The 14,445-nt window shown below is 44.8% G+C and overlaps 2 non-coding genes across 2 annotated transcripts; both read left to right on the top strand.

Annotated features, from left to right (window-relative positions):
• Nucleotides 1-1,118: 1,118 nt before the first annotated feature.
• LOC133850005 (small subunit ribosomal RNA) lies at nucleotides 1,119-3,112 on the top strand. The gene has a single exon (XR_009895564.1). It is a non-coding gene; the product is annotated as a small subunit ribosomal RNA (ribosomal RNA).
• Nucleotides 3,113-3,676: 564 nt separating this feature from the next.
• Nucleotides 3,677-3,854, top strand: LOC133850003 (5.8S ribosomal RNA). The gene has a single exon (XR_009895563.1). It is a non-coding gene; the product is annotated as a 5.8S ribosomal RNA (ribosomal RNA).
• Nucleotides 3,855-14,445: the final 10,591 nt, after the last annotated feature.

Genomic DNA, 14,445 nt, shown 5'->3' with positions numbered 1-14,445 from the left:
TATATAAATAATATATGAAAATAATCATATAGAAGGCAATATGATTATACAAGTTAAAAATAATGAAGTTTTGCTGTTGTATTATTAAATTAGTGCAACATAAAGATACATTAGATGGTAGACCTTAGTAAAATGAGCTGGTTGTAGAAAACGTGTCACAAAACCTATATAGGGGTGGTGATGTCGAGCAGGCATGTCATATGAGAAAAATTTCACAAGTGAAATATATATGACTATGTATATGGAGTGAGTCTTGCCGGCATAAGTCATATATAAATAATATATGAAAATAATCATATAGAAGGCAATATGATTAAAAAAGTTAAAAATAATGAAGTTTTACTGTTGTATTATTAAATTAGTGCAACAAAAGATACGTTAGATGGCAATACTAAATAAAATAAAAGCATTGTAGAAAACGTGTCACAAAACCTATACATGGTGAGCAGTGTGTGCCCATCACGTATATATATGTATTGGATGCATATATTTCAGTTTGCATAATAGGTAATAATTATGTTATTACAAAAGTCTCATCCGACGTTTATATGTTTATATAATAACTATTATTATATAAGCATATGACGAATTAAATGTCTTATTCCAAAGGTGTTTTCGTAGCTAAAGAATTAATATTTTGTGAATAATTGAAAATCCTCAAGGACATTATAAAAATTATTTATTTTGGACGGAGGTTTTTACTAATATAATATTGTCTACACGTAAATGCAAAATTAGATAAAATTATCAATTTGTCATCAAAATAAAATAATTTTTATTCAATTAATTGAATTTAAATTATAAATATGCATGTGTGATATAATATATTTAGTAAGTTGAAATAAAATGATATTTTTGAACGATTATATGCATATATATTTTATATATAAGTATATATATTTATATAAACAATTGTGAATTATAACTAGCGAACGTGAATGCTATCTAATTGTGGCCACATTCGTATAGTACATGTCAAGTATAACATATATATATATACAATTATTGAATATTATCGTTTGTTATTCAAAAATATTTGTGAGTTGTCATGTATTTTACATATTTGAAGATTTATGTAATTATATTTTAAATATTATTTACATAATGAAATGAACATTATTCTGGTTGATCCTGCCAGTAGTTATATGCTTGTCTCAAAGATTAAGCCATGCATGTCTAAGTACACACGAATTAATAGTGAAACCGCAAAAGGCTCATTATATCAGTTATGGTTCCTTAGATCGTTAACAGTTACTTGGATAACTGTGGTAATTCTAGAGCTAATACATGCAATTAAAACACGGACCTTCTGGAACGTGTGCTTTTATTAGGCTAAAACCAAGCGATCGCAAGATCGTTACACTGGTTGAACTCTAGATAACATGCAGATCGTATGGTCTCGTACCGACGACAGATCTTTCAAATGTCTGCCCTATCAACTTTTGATGGTAGTATCTAGGACTACCATGGTTGCAACGGGTAACGGGGAATCAGGGTTCGATTCCGGAGAGGGAGCCTGAGAAACGGCTACCACATCTAAGGAAGGCAGCAGGCGCGTAAATTACCCACTCCCAGCTCGGGGAGGTAGTGACGAAAAATAACAATACAGGACTCATATCCGAGGCCCTGTAATTGGAATGAGTACACTTTAAATCCTTTAACAAGGACCTATTGGAGGGCAAGTCTGGTGCCAGCAGCCGCGGTAATTCCAGCTCCAATAGCGTATATTAAAGTTGTTGCGGTTAAAACGTTCGTAGTTGAACTTGTGCTTCATACGGGTAGTGCAACTTACAATTGTAGTTAGTACTATACCTTTATGTATGTAAGCGTATTACCGGTGGAGTTCTTATATATAATTAGGTACTTGTACTTTTTTATATGTTCCTCCTATTTAAAACCTGCATTAGTGCTCTTCATCGAGTGTTATTGTGGGCCGGTACAATTACTTTGAACAAATTAGAGTGCTTAAAGCAGGCTTCAAATGCCTGAATATTCTGTGCATGGGATAATGAAATAAGACCTCTGTTCTGCTTTCATTGGTTTTCAGATCAAGAGGTAATGATTAATAGAAGCAGTTTGGGGGCATTAGTATTACGACGCGAGAGGTGAAATTCTTGGACCGTCGTAAGACTAACTTAAGCGAAAGCATTTGCCAAAGATGTTTTCATTAATCAAGAACGAAAGTTAGAGGTTCGAAGGCGATCAGATACCGCCCTAGTTCTAACCATAAACGATGCCAGCTAGCAATTGGGTGTAGCTACTTTTATGGCTCTCTCAGTCGCTTCCCGGGAAACCAAAGCTTTTGGGCTCCGGGGGAAGTATGGTTGCAAAGCTGAAACTTAAAGGAATTGACGGAAGGGCACCACCAGGAGTGGAGCCTGCGGCTTAATTTGACTCAACACGGGAAAACTTACCAGGTCCGAACATAAGTGTGTAAGACAGATTGATAGCTCTTTCTCGAATCTATGGGTGGTGGTGCATGGCCGTTCTTAGTTCGTGGAGTGATTTGTCTGGTTAATTCCGATAACGAACGAGACTCAAATATATTAAATAGATATCTTCAGGATTATGGTGTTGAAGCTTATATAGCCTTCATTCATGGTGGCAGTAAAATGTTTATTGTGTTTGAATGTGTTTATATAAGTGGAGCCGTACCTGTTGGTTTGTCCCATTATAAGGACACTAGCTTCTTAAATGGACAAATTGCGTCTAGCAATAATGAGATTGAGCAATAACAGGTCTGTGATGCCCTTAGATGTCCTGGGCTGCACGCGCGCTACAATGAAAGTATCAACGTGTATTTCCTAGACCGAGAGGTCCGGGTAAACCGCTGAACCACTTTCATGCTTGGGATTGTGAACTGAAACTGTTCACATGAACTTGGAATTCCCAGTAAGTGTGAGTCATTAACTCGCATTGATTACGTCCCTGCCCTTTGTGCACACCGCCCGTCGCTACTACCGATTGAATTATTTAGTGAGGTCTCCGGACGTGATCACTGTGACGCCTTGTGTGTTGCGGTTGTTTCGCAAAAGTTGACCGAACTTGATTATTTAGAGGAAGTAAAAGTCGTAACAAGGTTTCCGTAGGTGAACCTGCGGAAGGATCATTATTGTTTTAATGCATCTAACCGTTAATAAATTAAATTTGTTTTTCTCTTTTAGGGAATTGCAATATTTAATAAATTAAGTAACTAATAAATATAAATATTTTATTCAATCATATGAGATACAATTATGCAACATATAATAATTTAAATTAGCTAAAACCGTTTGTTATGTATTATTATTATTATATACTGTATTAAGAGTGTTTTATGTGTTTTGGATAAAATAAAAACTGCGTGTATATGTACCATAATATACATGCGTTGCAAAATGTATTGTGCATATTCCAGTGCGCATACATTGGTTCGCAACACCTAAAGAAAAACAATGTTGTACCTGTTTGCAGGTTAACGCTTTACATATGTTGATCATAATAAATAAATTTAGCTAAAATATACTTGTCATATATCTTATTATTATCGATTATGTAAAACTAAGACATTTCGCAACATTTATTTAGGTATAAAAAAATTTTATTGAAGGAATTGATATATGCCAGTAAAATGGTGTATTTTTAATTTCTTTCAATAAAAATATTGTTGACGTAATGAAATAAAAAAAAATTGTATCACTCTAAGCGGTGGATCACTCGGCTCATGGGTCGATGAAGAACGCAGCAAACTGTGCGTCATCGTGTGAACTGCAGGACACATGAACATCGACATTTTGAACGCATATCGCAGTCCATGCTGTTATGTACTTTAATTAATTTTTAGTGCTGCTTGGACTACATATGGTTGAGGGTTGTAAGACTATGCTAAATAAGTTGTTTAAAATTTTTCGGAATTTTAAGCACATTGTATATTATTGGATAATATAAGTGTGAATCTAAAAGTTCTCGCTTAAGATATTCATAATATGAATTAATAAATGAAAATACTAAAACTCTGTTGCATGAGAAATTTGAAGAATTATATGTTCTTTATTCATTTCAAATAATACTGAGGAATGTCTAGCATAAAATATATTATTTTATAAACTAGAATTGCCTCTTATTAACGAATATGATATAAAGAATAATTTTGTGAATATTATGGACCTTCAAAAAAAGATAGTATATTTCAAAATAGGCAGAGAATTGTCTATAAGTGTAATTAAACAACCTCAACTCATATGGGACTACCCCCTGAATTTAAGCATATTAATTAGGGGAGGAAAAGAAACTAACAAGGATTTTCTTAGTAGCGGCGAGCGAAAAGAAATCAGTTCAGCACTAAGTCACTTTGTCTATATGGCAAATGTGAGATGCAGTGTATGGAACGTCAATATTCTAGTATGAGAAATTAACGATTTAAGTCCTTCTTAAATGAGGCCATTTACCCATAGAGGGTGCCAGGCCCGTATAACGTTAATGATTATTAGATGATGTTTCCAAAGAGTCGTGTTGCTTGATAGTGCAGCACTAAGTGGGTGGTAAACTCCATCTAAAACTAAATATAACCATGAGACCGATAGTAAACAAGTACCGTGAGGGAAAGTTGAAAAGAACTCTGAATAGAGAGTTAAATAGTACGTGAAACTGCTTAGAGGTTAAGCCCGATGAACCTGAATATCCGTTATGGAAAATTCATCATTAGAATTGTAATATTTAATCAATATTATAACGATAGTGTGCATTTTTTCCATATAAGGACATTGTAATCTATTAGCATGTATGGAATTTATCAAACAATTTTGATAAGAGTTTATTTAAATTAGAGTGCTTGCATTTTAACATAAAATAAATTTCAAAAATTTGATAAAGTGCTGATAGATTATATGAGTACAGTGCGTTAATTTTTCGGAATTATATAATGGCATGATTATCATTGATTTTTATGTTTATTATAAGCACTTGTATGATTAACAATGCGAAAGATTCAGGATACCTTCGGGACCCGTCTTGAAACACGGACCAAGGAGTCTAACATATGTGCAAGTTATTGGGATATAAACCTAATAGCGTAATTAACTTGACTATTATTGGGATTAGTTTTTAACTATTTATAGTTAATTAACGCAATCCCGGGCGTTCTATATAGTTATGTATAATAATATTTATATTATTTATGCCTCTAACTGGAACGTACCTTGAGCATATATGCTGTGACCCGAAAGATGGTGAACTATACTTGATCAGGTTGAAGTCAGGGAAACCCTGATGGAAGACCGAAACAGTTCTGACGTGCAAATCGATTGTCAGAATTGAGTATAGGGGCGAAAGACCAATCGAACCATCTAGTAGCTGGTTCCTTCCGAAGTTTCCCTCAGGATAGCTGGTGCATTTAACTGTTGTATAAAATAATCTTATCTGGTAAAGCGAATGATTAGAGGCCTTAGGGTCGAAACGATCTTAACCTATTCTCAAACTTTAAATGGGTAAGAACCTTAACTTTCTTGATATGAAGTTTAAGGTTATGATATAATGTGCCCAGTGGGCCACTTTTGGTAAGCAGAACTGGCGCTGTGGGATGAACCAAACGTAATGTTACGGTGCCCAAATTAACAACTCATTCAGAAACCATGAAAGGCGTTGGTTGCTTAAAACAGCAGGACGGTGATCATGGAAGTCGAAATCCGCTAAGGAGTGTGTAACAACTCACCTGCCGAAGCAACTAGCCCTTAAAATGGATGGCGCTTAAGTTGTATACCTATACATTACCGCTAAAGTAGATGATTTATATTACTTGTAATATAAATTTTGAAACTTTAGTGAGTAGGAAGGTACAATGGTGTGCTTAGAAGTGTTTGGCGTAAGCCTGCATGGAGCCGTCATTGGTACAGATCTTGGTGGTAGTAGCAAATAATCGAATGAGACCTTGGAGGACTGAAGTGGAGAAGGGTTTCGTGTGAACAGTGGTTGATCACGAGTTAGTCGGTCCTAAGTTCAAGGCGAAAGCCGAAAATTTTCAAGTAAAAAAGTAACTAAAATTTAAATTTTGTCATAATTAAAAAACTTGAATAATTTTGAACGAAAGGGAATACGGTTCCAATTCCGTAACCTGTTGAGTATCCGTTTGTTATTAAATATGGGCCTCGTGCTCATCCTGGCAACAGGAACGACCATAAAGAAGCCGTCGAGAGATATCGGAAGAGTTTTCTTTTCTGTTTTATAGCCGTACTACCATGGAAGTCTTTCGCAGAGATATGGTAGATGGGCTAGAAGAGCATGACATATACTGTTGTGTCGATATTTTCTCCTCGGACCTTGAAAATTTATGGTGGGGACACGCAAACTTCTCAACAGGCCGTACCAATATCCGCAGCTGGTCTCCAAGGTGAAGAGTCTCTAGTCGATAGAATAATGTAGGTAAGGGAAGTCGGCAAATTAGATCCGTAACTTCGGGATAAGGATTGGCTCTGAAGATTGAGATAGTCGGGCTTGATTGGGAAACAATAACATGGTTTATGTGCTCGTTCTGGGTAAATAGAGTTTCTATCATTTATGGTAGTTTCTTGTTCCCCGGATAGTTTAGTTACGTAGCCAATTGTGGAACTTTCTTGCTAAAATTTTTAAGAATACTAGTTGGGCAACCAGTTAGTTCTTTTAAATTATAACGATTATCAATTAACAATCAATTCAGAACTGGCACGGACTTGGGGAATCCGACTGTCTAATTAAAACAAAGCATTGTGATGGCCCTAGCGGGTGTTGACACAATGTGATTTCTGCCCAGTGCTCTGAATGTCAAAGTGAAGAAATTCAAGTAAGCGCGGGTCAACGGCGGGAGTAACTATGACTCTCTTAGGAGGATCAATGGGTCTGCAGAAGGGGGAATAATGGTTCATTTCTCAGCAATGGCAAATGGGCTACCGTCCTTCGTTAGTCAGATCAAGTCGACTCATAGGCAACATGTGCCCCACTAAAATGTGGCCTCCTCGTGGTGTCCTCCGGGTGCTGGACCGATGTAGTTTCGGCAGCAGCGAATATGAGCGGCGAAAGGGGCCATTGGGTTACCACCCCGATGGTCCTGAAAAACTGATGGTGCAAACTCTAATAACATGCCTCGGATAGCTGAAAGTTATTCAGTGAATTCTCCTACGGCATCCGTAGGAGCCCATCAGGGGAAGGAACGTAGATGCTAATCCAGTTGTTGGACATCTATGTGTGGAATGCGGCCGATCTTTTGGAACAAAGACCGGTTTAGGTGTCCACATGTCGCGTCAGCACAAAGACAGGCTTGATGAGCTTCGTACGCGTGTTGACGTGAAAACCAGGTGGTGTGAGGAAGAATTGGCCATGATGGCGAGGAAGGAACTTGAGCTCATAGCAAATGGCGAGAGGTTCATTAATAAAAAGCTGGCGTTGCATTTTCCAGAACGCAGTGTCGATGCTATTAAAAAGTGTCGACAGAGGGATAATTATAAGGCAAAAATCGAGCAGCTAAGAGGGCAAGCGGCTCTTATCCCCGAAATTAATGAACCACAAACCATTACGCGCCGCCCTAGTATAAGTGGGCTTGAGTCTTCTTCTTCAATGTCAGAGTCGGTTCCAATCACACCATCGATACATTCGGACGACGTCCTCATGCGGATACTGCGGGGCTTCGGCCCTGTGGGATGTAATCGATCGTGGAGAGTCGAGGTTCTGCAATCTATCATTGATGGAGCGCAGACTTCGGGCAAAGAAGCAACTCTCCAGTGTTTGTCTAACTATCTCCTGGAAATTTTTCCGAATCGAAACGAAGGTCCGGTTTCGGCGAGAGTCTTTCCTGAGCCTCGCAATAGGAGACAAAATAGAAGGCAGCAGTTCGCTAGGGTTCAGCGCAACTGGGACAAACATAAAGGTCGATGCATCGGATCCCTGCTAGCAGGACCCGACGAGTCGGTAATGCCAAACCAAGAGATTATGGAACCATACTGGAGAGAAGTCATGACACAGCAGAGCCTTTCCTCTTGCAATAGCACCGTGCCCCATATGGGACACTTGCTTGAGGGGTATGGTCACCTATTACGTCTAGGGACCTGCAATTGCATCAAGTGCCATTGAATTCTTCTCCCGGACCGGACGGAATATCTCCAAGAACTGCCAGGAGTATTCCCAGTGGTGTTATGCTTCGCATAATGAACCTTATTCTCTGGTGCGGCAAACTACCCACACTCTTCCGAATGGCTCGAACCGTTTTCATCCCGAAGACGGTAAGAGCATCCCGACCAGAAGACTTCCGTCCGATATCGGTGCCTTCTGTCATAGTTAGACAACTCAATGCCATCTTGGCATCTCGATTGGCCTCATCAGTCGATTGGGATCCGCGTCAGCGGGGGTTTCTTCCTACTGACGGTTGCGCCGATAACGCGACAATAGTTGACTTAATCCTGAGGGACCACCATAGACGTCATGCGTCGTGTTATATCGCGACACTTGATGTCAGCAAAGCGTTTGACTCTGTGTCTCACGCAGCGGTAATTGACACCCTATCCGCGTATGGTGCACCAACGGGTTTTGTTGACTACGTACGTAGCTTGTACTTGGGAGGTGGCACTAGTCTCAATGGTAAAGGCTGGAGATCAGAGGAATTCGTCCCTGCTAGAGGTGTGAAGCAGGGTGACCCTTTGTCTCCACATATGTTCAACTTGGTCATCGACCGGTTGCTCAGGTCTTTACCGGACGAGATTGGTGTCAGTGTCGGAAATGCCAAAACAAACGCTGCAGCGTTCGCAGACGATCTGGTGTTGTTTGCTTCCACACCGAAGGGCCTTCAGGCATTATTGGATACCACGGTCTCCTTTTGGCGTCCGTTGGGCTGACCCTAAACGCTAATAAGTGTTTTACTGTTAGTGTCAAGGGGCAACCGAAGCAGAAGTGTACTGTGATCGAATCACGGAGCTTTTGTGTAGGTTCGCGCAAGTGTCCAAGCTTGAAGCGTTCTGAGGAATGGAAGTATCTTGGCATCCAGTTCACTGCGGACGGGAGGGCCCGCTACAATCCGACTGAGGACATTGGTCCCAGATTGGATATCATATCGCGGTCCCCCCTGAAGCCACAGCAGAAGTTATTCGCCCTCAGAACTGTCCTCATTCCACAGCTATATCACAAGCTAACCCTTGGTAGTGTGGCAATAGGCGTTTTGAGAAAGTGTGACAGACTGGTACGGTCGGTCGTAAGGAAATGGTTAGATCTTCCTATGGATGTGTCAGTAGCATTCTTCCATGCCCCACACAAGTGGGGGTCTCGGTGTTCCCTCAGTTCGAAGGACAGCTCAATGCTGCGCATACAGAGGTTAACGAACATAAAATGGCCCCACCTCGAGCAATCCGAGACAGCCAGTTCGTTCCTTAGTGCGGAAATTCGGAGGGCCGAGATAGGTGCAAGGCATCGGGAGACGCGGCTCTGGATACACGCCTTTTGATCGACTCGTACTGGGCGGATAGGTTGCACTCCTCTGTTGATGGTAGCGGTCTCCGTGAAGCAGGGCGTTATGCTCCGCAACACGGGTGGGTTGTCGCACCCACGCGTTTGTTAACTGGAAAAGCTTATTTGAATGGGATCAAACTGCGGATAAATGCCCTACCCACGCGGTCTCGTACCACGAGGGAAGGCACGAATTGGAGAGGCAGTGTCGTGCAGGATGTGATGCTCCCGAATCACTAAACCACATTCTGCAGAAGTGTCATCGTACGCATGGGAGGCGGGTGGCTAGACACAACAGTGTAGCTAATTATCTCAAGCGGGGACTTGAGACGAGAGGCTACTCTGTCATTGCTGAACCAAGTCTGCAGGGAGAGAACAGGATATATAAGCCGGACCTGGTGGGTTTCCGACCAGATCACACGATAGTGATCGACGCTCAGGTAGTGACTGACGGACTTGATCTTGACCAAGCTCATCAGAGTAAGGTTGAGATCTACGACAGACAGGACGTACGAACGGCTCTGGTTCGGGATTATCAGGCACATGAGGACATTAAAATCGTTTCTGCTACGCTAAACTGGAGGGGCATCTGGAGCTATCGGTCGGTAAAACGACTGAGAGCACTGGGAGTCCTTAACGCTGGTGATAGCAATATTATCAGTACCAGGGTGGTAGATGGCGGAGTCTGCGGCTTTAAGACGTTCATGTTCCATACTGGATATCGCCAAGGAGTGGGTTAGCACCGAGGTTTACTTTCCTCATTGAAAGTCAACTACACTGGCCAACATCTATTGTGTACAAAGTAAAGGGAAAACAGTCATATGACGTGCCATCCTTATATGGCATTGTTGTGTGGGCAAATTCATTTCCTACAAAAAAAAATAGCCAAATGCCTCGTCATCTAATTAGTGACGCGCATGAATGGATTAACGAGATTCCTACTGTCCCTATCTACTGTTGCGATGCAAGCAGACGTGCGTCCCGTGAGCCGAGATGTAACCGTCTGCGACAAAGACGATTTAGTGTATCTCCCACGCGGGAAGCGAGGCAGAAAGCACTTAGATTTTCGCGTGGAAAGGCGTGGAAAGTATCGTCGCCCAACCTGAAAGTTGGCAGCGTTTTGTCACGATTCAATCCTCTGCCTTGCCAAGTGTACTGGCTGGCTGTTGCTGTTTCTTTATTGGGGCAACGCCGATGCGTGTAGCGAGCCGCCGTTTCAGAACGAAGACGGGTGCTCGCTTCGGTTGGAACGATGATGCGCCGCTGGAGTCGCCGCTGGAGTCAACGCCGCTGGAGTCGCTGAAGTCGCCATGGAGCCGCCGCTGGAGTCGCCGCTGGAGTTGCTGGAGTTGTTGCTGCTACTGCCGCCCCTGCACCCGCTACGGTGGCCGCTGTCGCCCGACTGAGCGCGCCTGCCTGTCCAGCTCCTGCTGATAGTTTTGTTGCTGCCAGTGTGGTGAAGGAAGGGTCTGATGCCGTATTGGCTCAGCTGGCGGGTGTAGAGCAGACGGTGAGGTCCGCTGTGCTGCGCGCTGGACTGGCGCCGGAAGCGGCCATCGCCGTTTTGGAGGCAACTGCCCGGCTTAGCGAGCTGGTGACCGCGCTAGCTGTGCGAAATGCCGTCCTTGGAGACGAAAGTTGCGTTGTGCCAACAAGCTGCTGCGCCCTTCATGGCCCCAAATGCTAGTTGTGCCGCAACCAGAGCTGTCTCCGGCGTCGCCCCGATGGCCGCACCTCGAAATGCTCCTGCAGCCAGAAAGCCCATGGAAACGTGGTCGGATGTTGTGACGAGCAAGGACCCGACAGTGTCGGGCAAGGAGATTGCCGATAAGGTGATGAGCCAAGTTGCTCCAGCTCTGGGCGTTAGAGTTCACGAAGACCGTGAATTGAAGCGCGGTGGCGCCGTCATTCGTACGCCGTCGAGAAACGAGATGAACAAAGTGGTGGCCAACGCGAAATTCAACGAGGTCGGACTGGAGGTTGAGCCCAACCGTGGAGTGAGGTCGAAAATCACCGTGTTCGACGTGGACACTGGGATTATACCGGAAGTCTTCATGGACGAGCTCTATGAGAACCACTTCAAGGAGGAGTTCTCGCCGTCGGCCTTCAAGAAGATGGTGCATATGGCGTCGAAGCCGTGGTCGGTCACTGACGGTGTCAGAGTCAATCTGACACTAGAATGTGACGAAAAGGCGCAAGCGGTGCTTGATAAGACCGGGCGGGTCTACATCAAGTGGTTTTCGTTCCGCTGTAGGTCGCTCGTCCGAACTTACGCGTGTCATCGCTGTGTGGGATTCGACCACAAGGTTGCGCAATGCCGATTGAAAAACGAAGTATGCCGCCAATGCGGGCAGACCGGCCATGTAGCGTCGAAATGTGCTAGCCCGGTGGACTGCCGAAACTGCCGTTTCAAGGGGCTTCCCTCCGGGCATTACATGCTGTCGGAGACGTGCCCGATATATGGTGCGGTCTTAGCGAGGGTGCAAGCTAGACATTAAAATGTTTAGCTTCATCCAAGCTAATTGTGGTCGAGGTCGAGCCGCTACCGTTGAGTTTGCAACTCGGGTGCGAGACTCCCGCCACATGTTCAGGAACCATACGTCGACAGAAAGCACGGCATTACGGGCATTCCAGCCGGGATGCGTGTGTTTGCTGATCGGCGTTTGAAGGCTGCCATCTTCTTGGACGACCCGGATGCCATCTGTATGCCTATTGAGTCGCTCATGACGGACTTTGGCGTATGCGTGAGTGTCACTGGAAGATTTGGCTCAATCTTCCTGAGCTCCGTGTACTGCCAATACAACACTGATTTGGAACCGTATCTTGCGTATCTAGATTCCGTGCTACTACTGGCTGGTAGCAATCCGGTTATCTGTGGCATGGATGCGAATGCAGTGTCCCCCTTGTGGTTCAGCAAATCGCTCGAGCGTGCTCGTGGCGATTTGAACCGCCGAAGGGGTGAGCTGCTGACCGAGTGGATTCAAGAATCCCGAGCCGGCGTGCTAAATGAGGTCAGTAGTTTGTATACGTTCGATAATCACCGCGGACGGAGTGATATCGACGTCACGATTGCCAACGAAGCAGCGCTTATGTGGGCCACATATGACTGGAGAGTGGACGAGTGGGACCTCAGTGACCACAACACGATCTGTGTTGAGGTGACGCGAGACCCCAGAGACACAGTTGAGAGCGATGCTCCTGTTCCGTCCTGGAACTTCTCAATGCACGTTGGCAGTCGTTCCGTGGTGAGCTTGTATGCAAGCTTGAGGAATTCCCGCAGGACTACACGGAGATGTCCATTGATGACCAGGTGTCTGCAACGCGTGCACTGGTGCACAGTGTATGCGACCATGTATTTGGACGCAGGCAGCCGAGAGCCGTTCGGAAAGTGGTCTGGTGGAATGCCAACCTCAGTACGAAGCGCCGAGAGGTCAGGAGACTGAGGCGGCGGCTACAGAATGCTCGTCGTCGTGGCAGCGATGAAGCAGGGCGACTTGCTACTGACCTGCGGATCTCCGTGGGTCAGTACAAGAAGCTTATTCTGTCGGCAAAGGAGGACAACTGGCGTCGCTTCGTTGGAGATAATCGGGATGATCCCTGGGGCATGTCTACAGGATTTGCCGACGTCACAAACGGAATTCCGAGTTGGGCTGCCTACGGGTAAATGGCGAGCCAGTCGTAACATGGCACGACTGTGCGCGAGTGCTCCTCCGTAACTTCTTCCCGTTGCGGAGTCGAATGCACCGATTGCCATCCCAGATGTGCTTCCGCCCACACTCGACGAGTACGAAGTGAGTGCTTGTGTCGCCAGGCTACGGAGCAGACGCTCGCCTGGCATGGACGGCATCACTGGAGTGATCTGTAAGGAGGTTTGGCGTGCTATTCCTCAGCATCTTACAGCGTTGTATTCCCGCTGTTTAGCCGAAGGACATTTCCCTTCTGAGTGGAAACGCCCGCGCGTTGTGCCACTTCTCAAGGGGCCCGATAAGGACAGGAGCGATCCTGGCTCTTATCGTGGTATATGTCTGCTACCAGTCTTTGGTAAGGTGCTCGAGGGTATCATGGTCAGCCGAATGAAGGACATGCTCCCAGAGGGCTGCAGATGGCAATTTGGATTTCAACCTGGACGCTGTGTGGAGGATGCCTGGAGACACGTGAAGAGTACTGTCGACGCCAGCCCGGCAAGATATGTACTCGGAATCTTCGTGGATTTCAAAGGAGCATTTGACCACGTGGAGTGGGATGCTGTGCTACGCCGGCTGATCGACTCTGGCTGCCGAGAAGCCAGCTTGTGGCGAAGCTTCTTCTCTGGCAGGAGTGCGTGCATCGTCAGCAGATACGAGGAAGCATCTGTGCCGGTGATCAGAGGTTGCCCACAGGGTTCCATCAGTGGTCCATTCATTTGGAACCTCATGATGGATGTGCTTCTTCGGCGCTTGGAGCCTTTGTGCAAACTGAGCGCGTATGCAGACGACTTGCTGCTTCTCGTTGAGGGAAACTCCCGAAACGATCTGGAGTCGAAAGGAGCGGAGTATATGTCCATCGTAGGAGCTTGGGGAACAGAGGTAGGCGTGTCCGTCTCCACCAGTAAGACGGCTGTCATGTTGCTGAAAGGCCAATTATCGGCTAATAGGCGACCTGGGGTACGGTTTGCTGGAGCAAGCTTGCCCTACGTTGACAAATACCGGTATCTGGGCATCACGGTCGGCGAGCGGTTGAATTTCAACCCGCATATCGCGTCTTTACGTGATCGGCTGAGCGGAGTCGTTGGTGTTTTGGCACGCGTACTACGGGTCGACTGGGGGATCAGTCCCCGTGCCAAGCGGACCATTTACACTGGACTCATGGTGCCTTGTGCGCTATTTGGTGCCTCAGTGTGGTATGCCACGGCGATGAGACTAGTAAGGGCCAGGAGGCACCTATTGTCCTGCCAAAGGCGTATCCTTCTTGGATTCCTACCGGTGTGCCGTACAGTGTCCACTGTGGCACTGCAAGTTCTTGCTGGTG

Source organism: Drosophila sulfurigaster, unplaced genomic scaffold, assembly GCF_023558435.1.
Source record: "Drosophila sulfurigaster albostrigata strain 15112-1811.04 unplaced genomic scaffold, ASM2355843v2 ctg80_pilon, whole genome shotgun sequence".
NCBI lineage: Eukaryota > Metazoa > Arthropoda > Insecta > Diptera > Drosophilidae > Drosophila > Drosophila sulfurigaster.
Note: the sequence above shows the minus strand (reverse complement) of the source record. Positions and strands in the feature narration are given on the sequence as shown.